Source organism: Amphiprion ocellaris, chromosome 17 (genome assembly GCF_022539595.1).
Source record: "Amphiprion ocellaris isolate individual 3 ecotype Okinawa chromosome 17, ASM2253959v1, whole genome shotgun sequence".
NCBI classification, from domain to species: domain Eukaryota; kingdom Metazoa; phylum Chordata; class Actinopteri; family Pomacentridae; genus Amphiprion; species Amphiprion ocellaris.
Genome location: NC_072782.1, coordinates 1,276,410 through 1,292,427, shown reverse-complemented (window position 1 = coordinate 1,292,427; position 16,018 = coordinate 1,276,410). Strand labels below are relative to the sequence as shown.

The following is a 16,018-nucleotide window of genomic DNA, read 5'->3' as shown; positions in this document are numbered from 1 at the left end:
CATTTTGAAAGCATTTTGTTTACTTTATTTGCCAGATTCAGGTCTATTACTTCCATTTAAGCCCTACATTTGAGTTTCTGCTACCTGGTTGTCGTTTCCTCTACCCTGATTCGCTGTCTCTTTCACTTTGTGTCTCCTCTGCTCTGATTCGCTGTCTGCTTCACTTTGTGTCTCTGCTGTGTGTCACGGTGAAACAGACACACATGGACTGGAGCAGAGCAGAGGACACACAGGTCAAAGGAAGACGCTACTGGAGCTGACAACAGCAGAGATACTGCATCTCTAACTTGGCTGGGTTTCTTTTTTGCTGTTGTCTATGTTCCTGGATGGAACAAAGGTACGATTGTTTTTTGCTGTAAGATCACACTGAGATGTGGAAAAATGTGGGATGTTGTGCAGTCGAAAGTGGTAACCGATAGCAACTGGTGACCTGGTAAAACATCTTTTAAAATCTTATTAGTAAGCCGGTGAAAAAGGAAATAGTGACAGCAAAGGTCTTGTATTTTGGCTGATGTTACATTCTGGTCAATAGTGTATTTACAAACACATATTGATAAAACTATTCAACAATGAATGTGATCTTTCGAATTAAATATTCTATACATTATTTGAGTACTGATAGCAATGGGAGTAAACACTGAAATAGTTGTTTATGTGAAAGTATGATGAATTATTTTCAGTTTAGTTGCACTACTTTCACTTTAGAAATGTGTAATTTATCCTACATTTTGCACCGTTTTATGCAATGAATGATTTGATTTGTTGAAAGTTTTAGTTGTCATTCAGTTTATGCACAAATTAAGAGTCTGCTAGACTAAAAACTGAAACTAGAAGCGATGGGGAAATGTGGCTTCCATTTGTTTTGATCTGAGAATTTGCTGCTCTAGAGTGACATCCATTGGTATGAATGTCAAATGTACACAATTTCAGTCCAAATTACTGTAATTATTTTTTGATATTTCTTTCTCCAGACTTCTGCAAGCAGCTGAAGAAGCTCTTAAAACTGGATGTTAAAATGTCTTATTACAGTACCAGTGTTTTCCAGTCTAACTGTGTAGCCAAAATTTTAAATCAAGCTTTTAAAATTTTAAATAAAAACCCGTATTATTTTTTAATTACTACTTACTTGTTCTATTTACTGTTGGGTTACCTTTCTTATGCTGTAATTTCCTTCTTAACTGTAACCCAGTGTAGAAACTAGCAGCACATCAACACATTAGGAGAAGCTGTGAACAATAAGAGGACGGCAGGCTGCTATTCCTAGACATCAGGTTCATTTGAGGGCTGACGGGAGGTACACATGAAGTCCACTCATGTAGAAAAAACATCTTATATCTCGCCATAAAAGCCCGGTGATGAGGACCTCCCTTCACAGCAGCGTGAAGAGGAGGAGGTGAGGCACGTCCGGGGGGTTACTCAGGGTCAATGAACACAAGAAGTGGATAATGAGAACCCCATGCTGACTCAAGACCAAAATGGACAGTACTAATTCACTGAGGACCACTAGGAGAACCTCATCTCATTGGGAATCACATGGAGTCACGGCTCACTGCCAACCATTCAACAGTTGATCTCTGACTACAGAGCTGTGGCAGTGTGGGGAATATCTGTAAAACGTGAATGAACTGTGAAAAAAAGAAACAGACAAAACCAGGGAAAGTTTTGACTGTAAGTTGATCAACCAGATTAACAAGTATTAAGATTTATTGTCTCTAGTAATAAATTAGACGCTGTAAAACCTCCACGAAGAACATTTTCTGCCTTTTTTTCTTAATCTTTTCTTAACACTCACACTGTACTACAGTCAGACTAACTGTATTAAAGTCAATAGCAAGATTTAAAGAAGATCTATATTTAAAACAGAAAAGCTACAAGTTCAAGCGTTTGCTGGAAGTTAGTTTAGTATTGTCAGTTTTGCCTGGATGTTTATGAAGTTAATTATGAAAATCGTTGCAGATTCGTTTTCTGTTGATTGTGATGATATTTAGAATCTGGAATTTAGCTGTATTATGTACATTTTTTTGCACTGTTGGAGGAAATCAGAATCTAAGAAACAGCACTAACCACTGCAGATTAAATGTCACAAGTATAAGCATAAGTCTCCAAATGAAATACATTCCATGGTTTCTCTCAATATTTTATGCTAATTTTGTTAACTGAGAATTTTCCTGGAGCTTTTTCTCCAACATTTGTATTTATTTGCAGCTTTAAGCACCACCTCCAGCTGCTTTATGAATTTTGTTTTGGCACAATAGTTTGCATAATGCCAAGCAACATAGCAACCAAGCAACCAACCGACCAACAAAAGCAACCAAGCAAACAAACAAACAAACACTTCAGGCATGTGTGACCTTTTCATTTCGTCACCCTTCCAGTGTAAACATACCACATAGTCAAAGACTACTCGGTTTAGATTTCAAACACAGCTGCTAAAAGTGTATTACTGTCATGATCCCAGCTCCAGTCCCTGTTCCTCTCCTTCATTCTCCCTCCTGGTCTCTCCTTCTTCCTCCTGTTTACTCTGTATCTGTCTGTCTGTTCTGACCTGTCTGTCCCTCTGTCTGTCTGTCTGTCTGTCTGTCTGTCTTCTGTTCTGACCTGTCTGTCCCTCTGTCTGTCTGTCTGTCTGTCTGTCTGTCTGTCTGTTCTGACCTGTCTGTCCCTCTGTCTGTCTGTCTGTCTGTCTGTCTTCTGTTCTGACCTGTCTGTCCCTCTGTCTGTCTGTCTGTCTGTCTGTCTGTCTGTCTGTCTGTCTGTCTGTTCTGACCTGTCTGTCCCTCTGTCTGTCTGTCTGTCTGTCTGTCTGTCTGTCTGTCTTCTGTTCTGACCTGTCTGTCCCTCTGTCTGTCTGTCTGTCTGTCTGTCTGTCTGTCTGTCTTCTGTTCTGACCTGTCTGTCCCTCTGTCTGTTCTGACCTGTCTGTCCCTCTGTCTGTCTGTCTGTTCTGACCTATCTGTCCCTCTGTCTGTCTGTCTGTCTGTCTGTCTGTCTGTCTTCTGTTCTGACCTGTCTGTCCCTCTGTCTGTCTGTCTGTCTGTCTGTCTGTCTTCTGTTCTGACCTGTCTGTCCCTCTGTCTCCCTCTGTCTGTCTGTGTTGACCTGTCTGTCCCTCTGTCTGTTCTGACCTGTCTGTCACCTCTCTCCCTCTTGTCTCTCTCATCCCTGTGTCTTGCTCTCCCTGCTTCACCTGTCTGCACTCAGCTGATTACTGCAGGTGACACTCGTTGCAGTAATCAGCTCACCTGCCCACAGTCTCAGCTGCTCACTATCTAAACCTCAATCCTTCACTCACTCTCTGCTGGATCATAAAGGATCACATTTCTTCAGAGATTTTGCTTCCCTTCTGGATCCTGTTCTCCCCACTGAGCCCTGCTGCCTTTTGACTGCCTCAGCCCCCATGGGCTCTGCTCTTCTCCCCCTGGATTCCCTGGGTTTGCTTCCCTGCCCCTTCCATCTAGTTTTTCCCCTAGTTTGTGAGTACTCTGTTTGTTTAGTGTAGTTGTTAGTGTTTGGGTTTTTCCTTTGGACTTTGGTGTTGGATTTGATAGTTTTGTTTGGTTTTGCATATTTATATTTAGCTAGATTTGGTTTCCCCCTCAATCCTGGTTCCTTTTGTATTGTCTTAGCTCTTGTTTGGTTTAAATAAAGTTCTTCCCAATATTCCTCCTGTCTCCCCGTATCTGTGTCTGCACCTGGGTTCTCTGACCCCCCGTAACAATTACAGATGTTTTAAAGATGTTAAAATAGCTCTGTACGGCTCATTCTCTTAAATACAAACTGCATAGACAAGATACATTTTTAATTCAAGATGAAGTGCATTTAGTAGACTAGAAACACCTTCCAACACTTAGTTGGAAAGTATAAAATAAAAAGGCTCTGGTTGCTATGTGTTCATGTCAGGCTGAAAATCTTCATGTTTTTTAGAATTACAGGAATGATTTCTTTATACAAGCCGTGGAACCAGTGTTAAACAAAATTAGCTTATTTTTATACTATTTATTTTCCCCCTGAGATGATCGGTTAGATTGGCCACTCTAGCACTAAACACCACTTCGGAGGTCCCTGTGGAGCCGATGGGGACTCTTGCTCAAGGGCAATTTAGCAGAGCAGACACTTAGAAACACATTCTCCAGTCTTTAATAATGTGCCTAGCTGCTCTGAATGCCGGCTTGTTGTTGGCTTTTAAGGCTGTACGTTGTCAAACAAAACAAACTCATTTGAGAATAATCCACCATATGAAAGCGTTCGACAGAAATGAAGACACTGATTTGAATCTCCAATAAAACGCAGTGTTGCCAGGGAAGAGGTTGCTGTTTGTTCAGCAAAGTAAAATAAACAGTCAATTTGCTCACATTTGAGAAGGCAGGGAGGGAGCAGATTGTTTTCTAGCATTATCTCTCCAATATGACGGATTTATATGATTATTTGCTTCAAAGGTCCACTCCATAATTACCATAGGGAGCCAATTACTGGCTTTGCCTACACTGTGATTTATCACCATCTCTCCGAAATGTCAGACATGTTAATGAGGGTGATGTCCCACACTATCACACTCCCATGAATTTCCATATTTTTATCTGTGTTGTTGGGATATCAGAGAAATGAAGAGAAAAGAAGCACATCATTTTGTCTGAAACTGTTTTCAACTGCCATCACAACAAAAACAGGATTGTACTCAGAAATATGTGTTTTTTCCTCCTGTATTGCCTCTGGCATTATATCGTGATTAGTTCACATAAACCACTCAAAGATTTGACTGAAAATAAATAAAAACCTCCATCAATTTACTTCCATCAACCCTGAGACTTTACAGCCCTTCAAATCCCAGCTGGTGAGTGTAGAAAGCTGTCGACTATGCATTCATTTAGCACCGGCCAGACAGCAATAGTTGACAAAATTCAATTCAATTCAATTCAATTTTATTTATATAGCGCCAATTACAGTCAAATTGTCTCGAGACGCTTTACAGAACCCATATGCCTGACCCCCAGAGCAAGCCAAAAGGCGACAGTGGCAAGGAAAACACCCTTTTAACAGGGAAAAAAACCTCGAGCAGAACCCGGCTCTAATGTGGGGGGACCCATCTGCCTGCTGGCCGGGCGGGTTGAGAGGGACAGAAGAAGTAGAGGGATAGAGGTAGAGGGGTAGAGGTAGAGATAGAGGGATACAGATAGAGGGGTAGAGATAGAGAGGTGGGGGGGTGGGACACAAAATGAGGTTAGACTGGACAACAAAGCATGAAATCTGTGAATTTGATGCATGTCAGGGCCTATTTTCTCTGCAAAGAAATATGTTGATCATCCAAAGACGAGACAGTTCATCCAGCTGCTGATTACTTCAGGAAATAAATAGACTTGTAGTGATTAACTGATCATGTTGTTTGAAATGGATCAGGACTAGGATGGAGAGTCAGAGACGGAACAGCAGCTGCAGAACAGCTATGAAATGACTGTTTATGACTGTGTTCATGTCTACGGCCACCAATAATGCACGCATATGCACAGACCAGTTTGCATTTTATGTCTATATACACTATCTGCCTAACAATTATGACTGTGTTGTGTTTCAGGACAGCAAGGACTCTGAGGACGCCGTCATCAAATTACAGCGAGCCGCTAAAGGTCCCGGTCCCAGGAGCTGCAGCTGCCACCAGCACACAGACTGCTACCAGTGGAGCTAATTTAAAAGAGCCTCTTCATGTAGCCAAAGGCTAATGCTTCTCCCTCAAAGTAAGTTCCCACAGATTCTTCATCTCTGTTCAACTGAAGTTGGGTATGTTTGATCATTTATCCCAGCAGGAATGAAGTGTCCTGTTTATATAGTCATACAAACAGGACACTTCGGGACATTTCTATCTGAGTCTGTAGGATTTAGTTTGACAATTTAAAACTGTATCTGTCTTCTTTCAGTTTGTTTTTACTCTTATAAAATCAGTGCAAATGTGAATTGATAACATGAATTAGTAAGTAATTAAGCATCAACCTGATACTGTCATAAGTGTCGCCACAACCTTAACTGCTGATTTGTGTTCTATTTATGCCACATCACAATCTCATTTCCTACACACAGGACACTCAGTTAAGCAGGCAGGTTAAAAGAACAAAGAGTAACTTTTAAAAGTCTTACAGTTGAAGAGGAACCAAAACTAGCAAGGAACACCCAGAACACATGTGGCTGAAGAGTCTGAGGGCCTTTACTACGGGAGAAGTCCATAAAAAAGATCTACTTATGAGCACGATAACATAAAAGGAACGGTTCTGGCACCAGATAACCAACAGACAGATCTACAGTTACCGACTTCTCACAGCAACAAACTAAAAGCAACAGCCAAAGCCAGAAAGGAAAAAAGCTGGCATAAATTAACAGGCTAATTATTATCACTGCCCCAACTGTGCATCAAAACTGTGCATTCAGCTGCATCCCAGGTGGTGTTCACCAGTCCTGGGAGCAAGTAGAGAACAAATGTAAAACTACAGTTCAAGCTGTGAAGCAGGCTAACTGTGACTCTTCTAAGGTCGTACAAGGCTTTAGTGAGGCTCTGTTTTAGGATTATGCTGCTGTTAAAAGGTCTAAAGAGCATTTAAGTGGCTTCGAAATGGTGCATAGGGAAAATGTACATATAACAGATCCACATAGTTTTACCTGCACCTTTGATTTTCCACATTTCCACCATGCAATGCACCTTCAGCTTCATTGTTATTTACAACTTCATGCTTACATTACTGACCAGAAAAATAGAATAAGATAGCTATCGTTTGACTATATATCTCCTTTAAGGTGCTGTGAAGTGGGAAAAGGACTGGGCTAAGCTGTAGTTTGCTTTAAATCAGGGGTGTCAAACATGCGGCCTGTGGGCCAAAAGCGGCCCTTCAGAGGGTCCAATCCGGCCCATTTGATGACTTTGTAAAATGTCAAAAATGCCGAGAAGATATTAACTCCAAATCTGTGAATTAGTAAAACTATAAATTTAAAATCATTTCTAGACCATGACGAGTTTTTTGGATCATAAAGTAAAATACCAGATTGTCCATTGTTGTTTTGTCTTTTTGTGCATCATTCTTGTAGTATTTTGTCTTATTTTTGTTTTTTTGTCTTGTTTTTTTGTTTGACTTTTGTCGTTTGTCTCATGTTTCTGTTGTTTTGTTTCTCGTTTTTGGTGTTTTGTATTTCCTTTGTGTCTCGCTTGTGTTTTGTGTCTTATATCATTTTGTGTTTGTTTTTTGTCTTGTTTGTTTTGGGTCTTTTTTTTGTCTTGCTTGTGTTGTCCATTTTTTTGTCACTTTGAGTCTCGTTTTTGTAATATTTTGTCTTACTGTTGTTGTTTTGTCTGACTTCTGTCATTTTGATCATAAAGTAAAATACTATATTGTTCAGCTCCAGATACCTGCGACTAAATGTTTTGTGTCTTGCATGTTGACAATTGGTGGTTAGAGAAGCAAACTTTGCGATCAAAAGGTTGCTGGTTCAGTTCCCTTTTGGGCATGCTGGACGATTAGAATAGGATTGTGGTATTCCTGCAAAAGCGTTGGCCCCTTTGTGAAATGACATTGCATTTGAATAAATAACTAAAAACATGCGCCAACCTGAGGGGTATTATTGGGGAGTTTTTAATGCTTTCTATGTCGAACACACACGCGCTCTTTATGCCCCACCTTCAGAATGATTGTGCTATCAAACACACTACAAAAGGCTAATTAAGAATATGCATAGCCTGGACAAGCTCATTTGTCTCTAGCCATCCACACGGTGCTAACGAGGCCCTCTGCTCATTAAAGCCGTTAAGCTGCAGGCCAGACAGCCCGCTGTCAGTTAACTAACAAGGTAAATGAAGGAGGCAGTCACTGTTGACTTTGCATGGGAGGCTGGAGGTGGGAGATTAGGATGCTTGACTCTGCACCAAGACAGCAGGGCAAGGTTTGTCTGACCCGAGGAGCGCCGGCCAGCATCTGCACCCAAAAGACTGCCATCCGCTGATGGGATGACTCATGCATGCATGCAGATGTATGTGTGCGGTCATGCACCTGAGTGTGCATGGTTGGGAGGTTAATTAGCCTCCATGGCTTTTTGCTGTGATGGCAAGGATCAGCCAAAAAGAAACAAGGTCAAACAGTACAACTGAAAAACCCAGTGATCATTCAGGGAAAAATTAGAAACAAGAGCGTAGACTTTTCTTGTTGCTACTTCTTTTAAGAGACCTAACAAACAATGATCTCGAAACAAAAAGGACTTAATTTAAATTCTTACGGATGTTTATAAATCACAGCACATCTTGGTTTTCTGTTGAAGGATTAAAGCTTAACCTTGTAGCTCCTGACATCTGTATAAAGATGCAAATGCGCTTGCAACCAGAATTTTACTCTCAATGGAAAAACAGATCTAATCATTATGTTTTTCATTGCAAAAAAAAGCGTCTCAGTGTATTTGAGATGTCTGAGGATAGTGAGTTCATAAATGATCATGGTACATCGGTGTTGTTTTTTAAAAAAATATACCTATTTATTATTTATTATTAAGTTTCATGACCAACACTTGCCACAAGAGGGAGTGCACTGTCAGGAGTATGTAGCATTATTAACCTACTCACAATGAAATGTTCTGTATGTGTGCTCTTACAGGTAAGCAGGGTTACGGTATGTCATTAAAGCTTCTATATGCAGCATTTAGAACTACTGGATATCCTCAGGCCTTCAGCACCTCTGACCAAAACAAACCTCCCCTTTCCCTTCACACTTTATTTACAACAAGAAAGGTTATATCCAGCTACAACCATTAGCTCATGCTAGCATTATAAAATACATATATCGATAATGAGTTGTCAACTTCTTCACTGTCTTCACGGGTCTCTCCATTTCTCTGCTTGTTTCTATAGAAACAGTTTCAAAAGGAGGGTCTCGCATGCATTAATCCTACAGAGCCCAGCATAGTGCTGTGATTGCATTTTCATTTTTGATTGGCGGTAGATTTGAAACCAGATCAGATAGATCCATCATTGTTTTTGCATAAAAAATTTGGGGAGTTAGACTAATATTTCACACATTCACCAGATGTCAGAGCGCTTTTTGGTTGCAGTTATGGGTTTGTAAAAATACACAATAAAGCGCACATAACAAAAATCTTTCTAAATGAGACCACAGGATGTTGTGGAACTTTTGTTTACAAACTTGAGGGATTCAGCGATGCAATTTCTGTATTTTTAAATATATGTGAAAAAAAAGATTTTCATTTTTTAAGGTTAAATGCACTTTTAAGCAATTTATTGTAGTAGTTAAAATATAAGTCAATGCATATTATTAAAACCTGGGATATAAGGGTTATATTGATCTAAAACAAATAAAAATACTCCAAAAAATTGCACTACAGTATGTGAAAATGTAAGACTATGTCCTGGCAGACTTGCACAATGGTAGGTCTTCAAGGGTTAATGTGCACTAACATGCACATGCACCTGTACTGACCGCTAAAACATAAAACAGAGAAGCTCAGATTCCAACGCAGACAGACAGGGTGTGACTTTATTTGCTGCTAAGGACATCATTACTTCACTATCTTTACACAGCAGAAAGGTTTTGCTGTTAAATTAACGCTTTATTTACGTTGAAAATCTTGCATTTTGCACATTTACTGTGCACGTACAAGTAAAAGCATATTGTTGCAGATGGACTGAGAAAGCATGAAGCATGTTTTGGAATAAGCTATGTTAACCTAGAAGCTAAGCTAATCCTACCATGTTATTTGGATATAAACAGCCGCTGTTTCTTTGCAACACAATTTCAAAATGTGCGACTGTGGAAAATGCAAGTAACAATATTATTCTGCCTAATGATTCAAATGCATTTCATTGCCATGTTGTTAATAATTAAATAGCTGTAAAAAGATAAGTATATGTACATTCTACTGCTGTGCAATGCTGAACAGAAGCTTATTAACAACACTGAGCTGTTCTGTGTATATTTGCAGATCTGAAGTGAAGAATCATGAGACATTCTATATTTGTGCTGCTTTGGCTTAGCAGGAAAGCAGCTATTTAAAAGTTCCAGACCATTCTCAGATGGACCTTCAATGAACTCAGGGTGAAGAATTCCTTTGGTCTTATCTTCTGTTGGTACCAGTGACTGTTTAACTGGGAGAAATCTAAGTTTAGTAATGTGAACAGTTGTCTGACAGATGGACTGGAAGCCCCGTGGCTTCCACAAACCCATATTCCCAGGGATATTAAAGCTCCTTGAGTCAGGGACAAAAATGAGAAATGCACTCCCTGTGAGTCTGAGATTGAGATTTATTAAAACATATTACCACCGCTGCCACCAGAACTAAGCCTCAAACACATTTTTGGGCCCTAGGCCTACTTTCATTCAGCCCCATATGGCAAAAGTTCCAGCATTTCCTAATGAGGCTGGGATCCAAGGCGAGATAAGGTAAGGCAACATAAGATTAACTTTATTGATCCCCGAGGGCCAGGCATGCCAGAGGGGAAATTGAGTCATTACAGGAGCAAAGCATGGAGGTGTAGGAGGGAGGACAGAGTGAAAGGGGCGACAAGTTGGTATATTGTGCAGGGAGAATGCCCTGCAATCAACATTAAGTTCAAGCTCCCAGCAAGTAAAAGCAGGGAAGTAGTAGAGCTAGCAGTGAAGTAGTCATGCTCAAGGACACTTCAAACACGGCTTAATTCTGTTGAAAGGCAGTGTTTTTGTTTGCAACGTTGCAATTTCTCCCAAAAGCCCAAACTTTGAATAGCTGCTGCATATAAACACAAGTCCACATTCCAGTTAATTCTAATTCTGTGTTTTAGGTGAGTAATGTGTTGACTGTGGAAAAGCAGCTATGAGTATAACGTCTGATTTAAGTTCACCCTGGTGACAAACCCTGAAACCCACTTCATGCGGTGAGTGATAGGATGTGCAGATCTGAGCTTCCTTCTCAAACTATTTCCTTTTGTCATTATTAAAACAACCACTTCCACCCCATTTCATGTGTGCAAATACATGAAAAACTACAGATTCCTCCAGGGAAAGTCTGTAACAAAGTGCATGCCATTAAATCCCCATTTGAATGATTACTGTGAAGGTTCTGCACACTGCCTTTACAGCTGCTCTGAATGAAAAAGCTTTTGGCTTCAGACAAGGCTGGTTGACGTGTTTTATAAACCTGTTTGGAGCAAAACCTTGAGAATAAATGAGCTGAAAGCAACACAGGCAGCACCACCATTAACCAGGAATAATATTATTATGCACAGTTTTAAAATGCATTTCACTGCAGACTGCAGAATGCGCTTTGATTTAACTTGTAATATTCTGTTAAAATACTCAAAGCATGCAGTGTGAATGGATTTGGCATTCACACAATACTTCTACTGAAGGTACAATGAACTCACTCTAAACATATATTAACAACAAAAGAGATGAAAGCTGCAATTATGTATAAAGACAAAAGCAGAGTGATATTTTGTCTGGCAACAAGAGTAAACACCCATTTTTTCCTTCAATTTCCACAGCAGTCAAAGTGAAAACTAGTGATGCTGTTATGTTCTAAACTTTCCACTGGTTTCCTGGTTAGCCTTCCTTTGCAAGCAAGTTACAATGCCGCTAACGCTAACAGGCTGATCTGCGGTCAGCTGGCAGTTTGGATTAACAGGTAGCTCACTACTAGACCTGCAAGCATTTGCCTTTAGCCACACAAAAACAAAACGTACCTCAAAGTGTTTCTTCATGTTAAAAGTCCAGTCATTGGATGTGAAAACCAGCAGAGGTTCAACTGGATAACCAGGTTCTCTATTCGTTAACCCTCTGCGATCCTTAAATTTCCAGAAATGCAACAATGTTTTTCATTTTATTTATGTGTATCTTTGTAGCTAAGCTTAATTATGGAAGAGTTACCTAAAGGTCAAAAAGGTTTGAGGCCAATCAGAGAAGATATCTTCACCCTAAAAGGTTTTAGTCTGAGTAAAGATGGACTCAGCATTTGTTAGATGGTGTGAATGACTACGCCATGAAGTTTAAACTTATATTTACAATGAGCCAGTGGGAACATCTCTACCCTCATGTTGAGTAGGGTTGTTCCCATTGCAAAAGGGTTATTTCATCAATTTACAGACAACCCAGCAGTGTGTTTCTTATCTTGTTCAAGGGTAGAATACGCAAAATATCCTTGACAGTTGCGTGTCATCTCCATCCTCTAAAGCCGTATGTTCAAAGCTTACAGTAGTGCAGATAGGTTTTTGTGCACGGTTTTAAATGAGGAGCTTCGTACAAATGGGTGAATTTCAGAGTAAATAATGCAGAATTAAAGGAAGTAATCCCATTAGATCTAGAAGAATTTAACCAAAAACATTTAACTGTGACTAAACACTCTTATTTTGTATTGTAAATATAAACATATATTCTGTCACTTTATATCACTGTTTATGCATTCAGTTTTTTCTCAGTTTCTTACAACTTTATAAAAACATGGACGAGGTCCGGGAACCTTTTAGTATTCAAATGTTGCATTTTAACTGCCGTCTGCTAAAATGACTAAAGTACTGTGATTTCTCCTGTAATTGCAAAAATAATTTGCTATGAAAGTTGCTAAAAAGTGAGGAATGCATTGAATTAATATGCATGATGGAACTGGCAGCAGATTAGATCAGAAGAACACTTGCCTAAGAAAACACTATTTTACAAAATAAGCTTCGAATCAGTTTTTGAATGTATTGTGAGTTTTGTCTGACAGTATTCTGGTTTTTCAGTCTTGTATAGAGCAGAGTGTATAATGCATGTTCAGGAAGCTACAGGCTGTCATTGCTGTCTTTTCTCTCTTTCATTCTGTCTTGGTAACAAAATAATGTAGTCACAAACTGTCTCTGCACACACACCATTCTGTGATTGAATTAGAAGGAAGGAAAATGAATTTCATTATTGCTGAAGAGCACGGCAAGATTTCTCTTGTGAAGTGCAGAAGCTGGATATTTGCACAAGTGGGTTTACTGGAGAGAGAGACAAAGAGCGAGGAAAAACAGAAATGAGGAGGTAAACAGAGAGGATGGGGATGAGGTGGAGGAAGAAGAGGAAGTGTGGAGGGAGAGCTGATAAGGAGAGCTGTGAGGAGGGTTGGTAGGGATGGAGGTGGGGGTGTTGATAGCCTCAGGTGGTGGTAAATGAGGTCCAGTCAGAGTGGAGCAGCTCCTACAATGATGAGGAGGAGGAGGAGGTTGTGCACTGGAAAAAATGCTCCACTCAAAACAAGAAAAAAAACTTATTTCAAGGAACTTTTACCTAGAAATAAGTGAAAAATCTGCCAATATAACAAGTGAAAAATGTCTTGGTAAGATTTCTTGAAATAAGATATGATATTTAGAATATTGAGATCTTAAAATTAGCTGGGAAAACTTATTTTAAGCTCTATTTTACATGGATTGTCAAGCTTAGGTGTCTTAAAATAGGCTAGATATACTTAAAAAAATGCAGTTTTTCACTCAAAAACAGATTTTTGCTTTCATGTAACCTCCTAATTTGAGATGTATTAACCCTCCTGCTGTCCTCATTTACGGGAACCTAAAAATATTGTTTCCTTGTCTGAAAAAATCAACAAAAAAATTCCCCAAATCTCAGAAAATTTGCAAAACCTTCAGGAAGAAAATTTCAATAATTCCTTAAAAGTTTCCCTTAAAAGTTTAATTTTTTAAAAAAATCCCCCAATTTTGGCAAGAAAATTCTTGCAAATATTTTTAAAAAATGAGTAAAAATCTTCAAAAAATCCTCAAAATATCTAAAGTGATTCCATATATATCAGTAAAACTTCTAATATTTTCTTTAAGAACATTCACATAAAAATACACCAAAATCCAGTTGATTTTTATGTGAATGTTCTTAAGAAACATTTTTAACATTTCTTTTTTTCCACCAAAAAATGTTCAAAGATTTCCCAAAAATGTTGAAAATATGGACATCAGAAGTTTCACTGTGAAAATATATATTTTCCCACATTTTCAAACTTTAAAACGGGTCAATCTGACCTGCAGGACGACACGAGGGTTAAACTTATTTTGAGTTTTCTTGTAAAATTCAACTCAAAACAAGATAATTTCAAGATTGTTTGACTTAACAAGATATTTAAGATGCATTGTCTTAAAACAAGTCCCTCCATCTGCTGAAATGTCTCTTGTTAAGTGAATTTATCTTAAATCAAGTGGGATGAGACATTTTGACTATAAATAAGACAAATAGACTTGGTAAGATTTGGAGTTTTTGCAGTGTGGGATGCAACCAACAAACCAGTGTGTTTGTGAAGAATGTGTACGTGCACACGCGACCCTCCATGTGTCTTCCGGTGTTTGTGTGTGTGAATCACGACTCCTGTTCTTTTCAGGGCAGCTCCTGGGACGTCCTGGAGCCCAGCTGGCTGCGGCACACACCACGTCCTCGCTCTGACACCGGCTGAAGACCAACTCACTAAACTAATCGCTCTACACATTCTGTAAAAATGAAGCATTTGCTGTTCGGTGTCTGAGGTGTGGTTGCACCAAATTGCACATAAACAACGTGTTTCTTTAACCCTCATGTTGTCCTGTGGGTCAAATTGACCTGTTTTAAAGTTTGAAAATGTGGAACAAATAACTTCTGATGTCCACATTTTCAACACCTTTGGGAAATTTCTCAACGTTTTTTTGATGGAAAACAGAAATGTGAAAAAAAATGTTTCTTTAAGAACATTAACAAAAAATCAAACAAAATCCAGCGGAATTCACTGGATTTTGATTAATTTTTTTGTGAATGTTCTTAAAGAAAATATTAGAAGTCTTACTGATATATATGGAATCACTTTAGATATTTTTAGGATTTTTTTTGGAAGATTTATTTCATTTTTTGAAAATATTTACAAGAATTTTCTTGACAAATTTGGGGGATTTTTAAAAATAAAATTCCTAAAGGAAACTTTTAATTTTGTTCCTGAAGGTTTTGCAAATTTCCAGAAATTTGGGGAATTTTTTTGCTGAATTTTTGGATTTTTTTTTTTCAGACAAGGAAACAATATTTTTTGGTGCTGGTAAATGAAGACAACAGGAGGGTTAAAGACATTCTATATTTTTACCTCCTATCAGGCATCGTGGAGGACATATTGGAATAATGTGTCCTGCAGCACAACTGTGTGGAGGATAATTAACTGTGAGCTCACCTTTACACATCACAAAGACGTGAAAATGGCTTGTCTGAATCGTGCCATTATCACATCAGCCATTCAGGGCGGGGAATGCAATTTTCACATTATAAGCATCCATTAAACATATTGTAGAAGCCGTGGTGAGAAATGAAAGGATCATTTCCAAATGAGTCACTATAATTTCATTCAAACTAACCAGGTCACTGCAAACACTGTGTCGTTACACTCAGTTCACTTATGCATCATCATTATGTTGAAGGTTTCTCTGTGTGGTTGTTTGCTCAAATTAAACTGCAGAGGTGTGTATGATGGCATGGAATTATTTACAAGATGTTTGAGTTGAGTGTTGTTTTCCTGAGCTCCAGATGCCTGCACAATGCATAGTCACATGGGGAGCAATGATTGTGTTGTTGTGGCCAAAAACTTGCACAGAACCATCATGCTATGGGCAGGTGCACAGAACAGTTGAAGTTGTGTCGTCCTGTGGGTCAAAATTGACCCATTGTAAAGATTGAAAATGTGGAAAAAATTGTATTTTCACAGTGAAACTTCTGATGTCCACATTTTCAACATTTTTGGGAAATCTTTGAACATTTTTTGGTGGAAAAAAAGAAATGTTAAAAATGTTTCTGAAGAACATTCACATAAAATCAACCAAAATCCAGCAAATATTGCTGGATTTTGGTTGATTTTTATGTGAATGTTCTTAAAGAAAATATTAGAACTTTTACTGATATGCATGTAATCATTTTAAATATTTTTAGTTTTTTTTGAAGATTTTTACTCATTTTTTGAAAATATTTACAAGAATTTTCTTGCCAATTTTGGGGGATTTTTTTTTTAAATAAAACTTTTAAGGGAAACTTTTAAGAAATTATTG

General features: G+C 38.6%; 1 long non-coding RNA gene across 1 annotated transcript; it reads left to right on the top strand.

The window, feature by feature from the left end:
* The first annotated feature begins 3,054 nt into the window (after positions 1–3,054).
* LOC129351005 (uncharacterized) lies at positions 3,055–15,765 on the top strand. The gene is made up of 3 exons (XR_008604621.1): positions 3,055–3,473; positions 5,570–5,729; positions 14,347–15,765. It is a non-coding gene; the product is annotated as an uncharacterized LOC129351005 (long non-coding RNA).
* Positions 15,766–16,018: the final 253 nt, after the last annotated feature.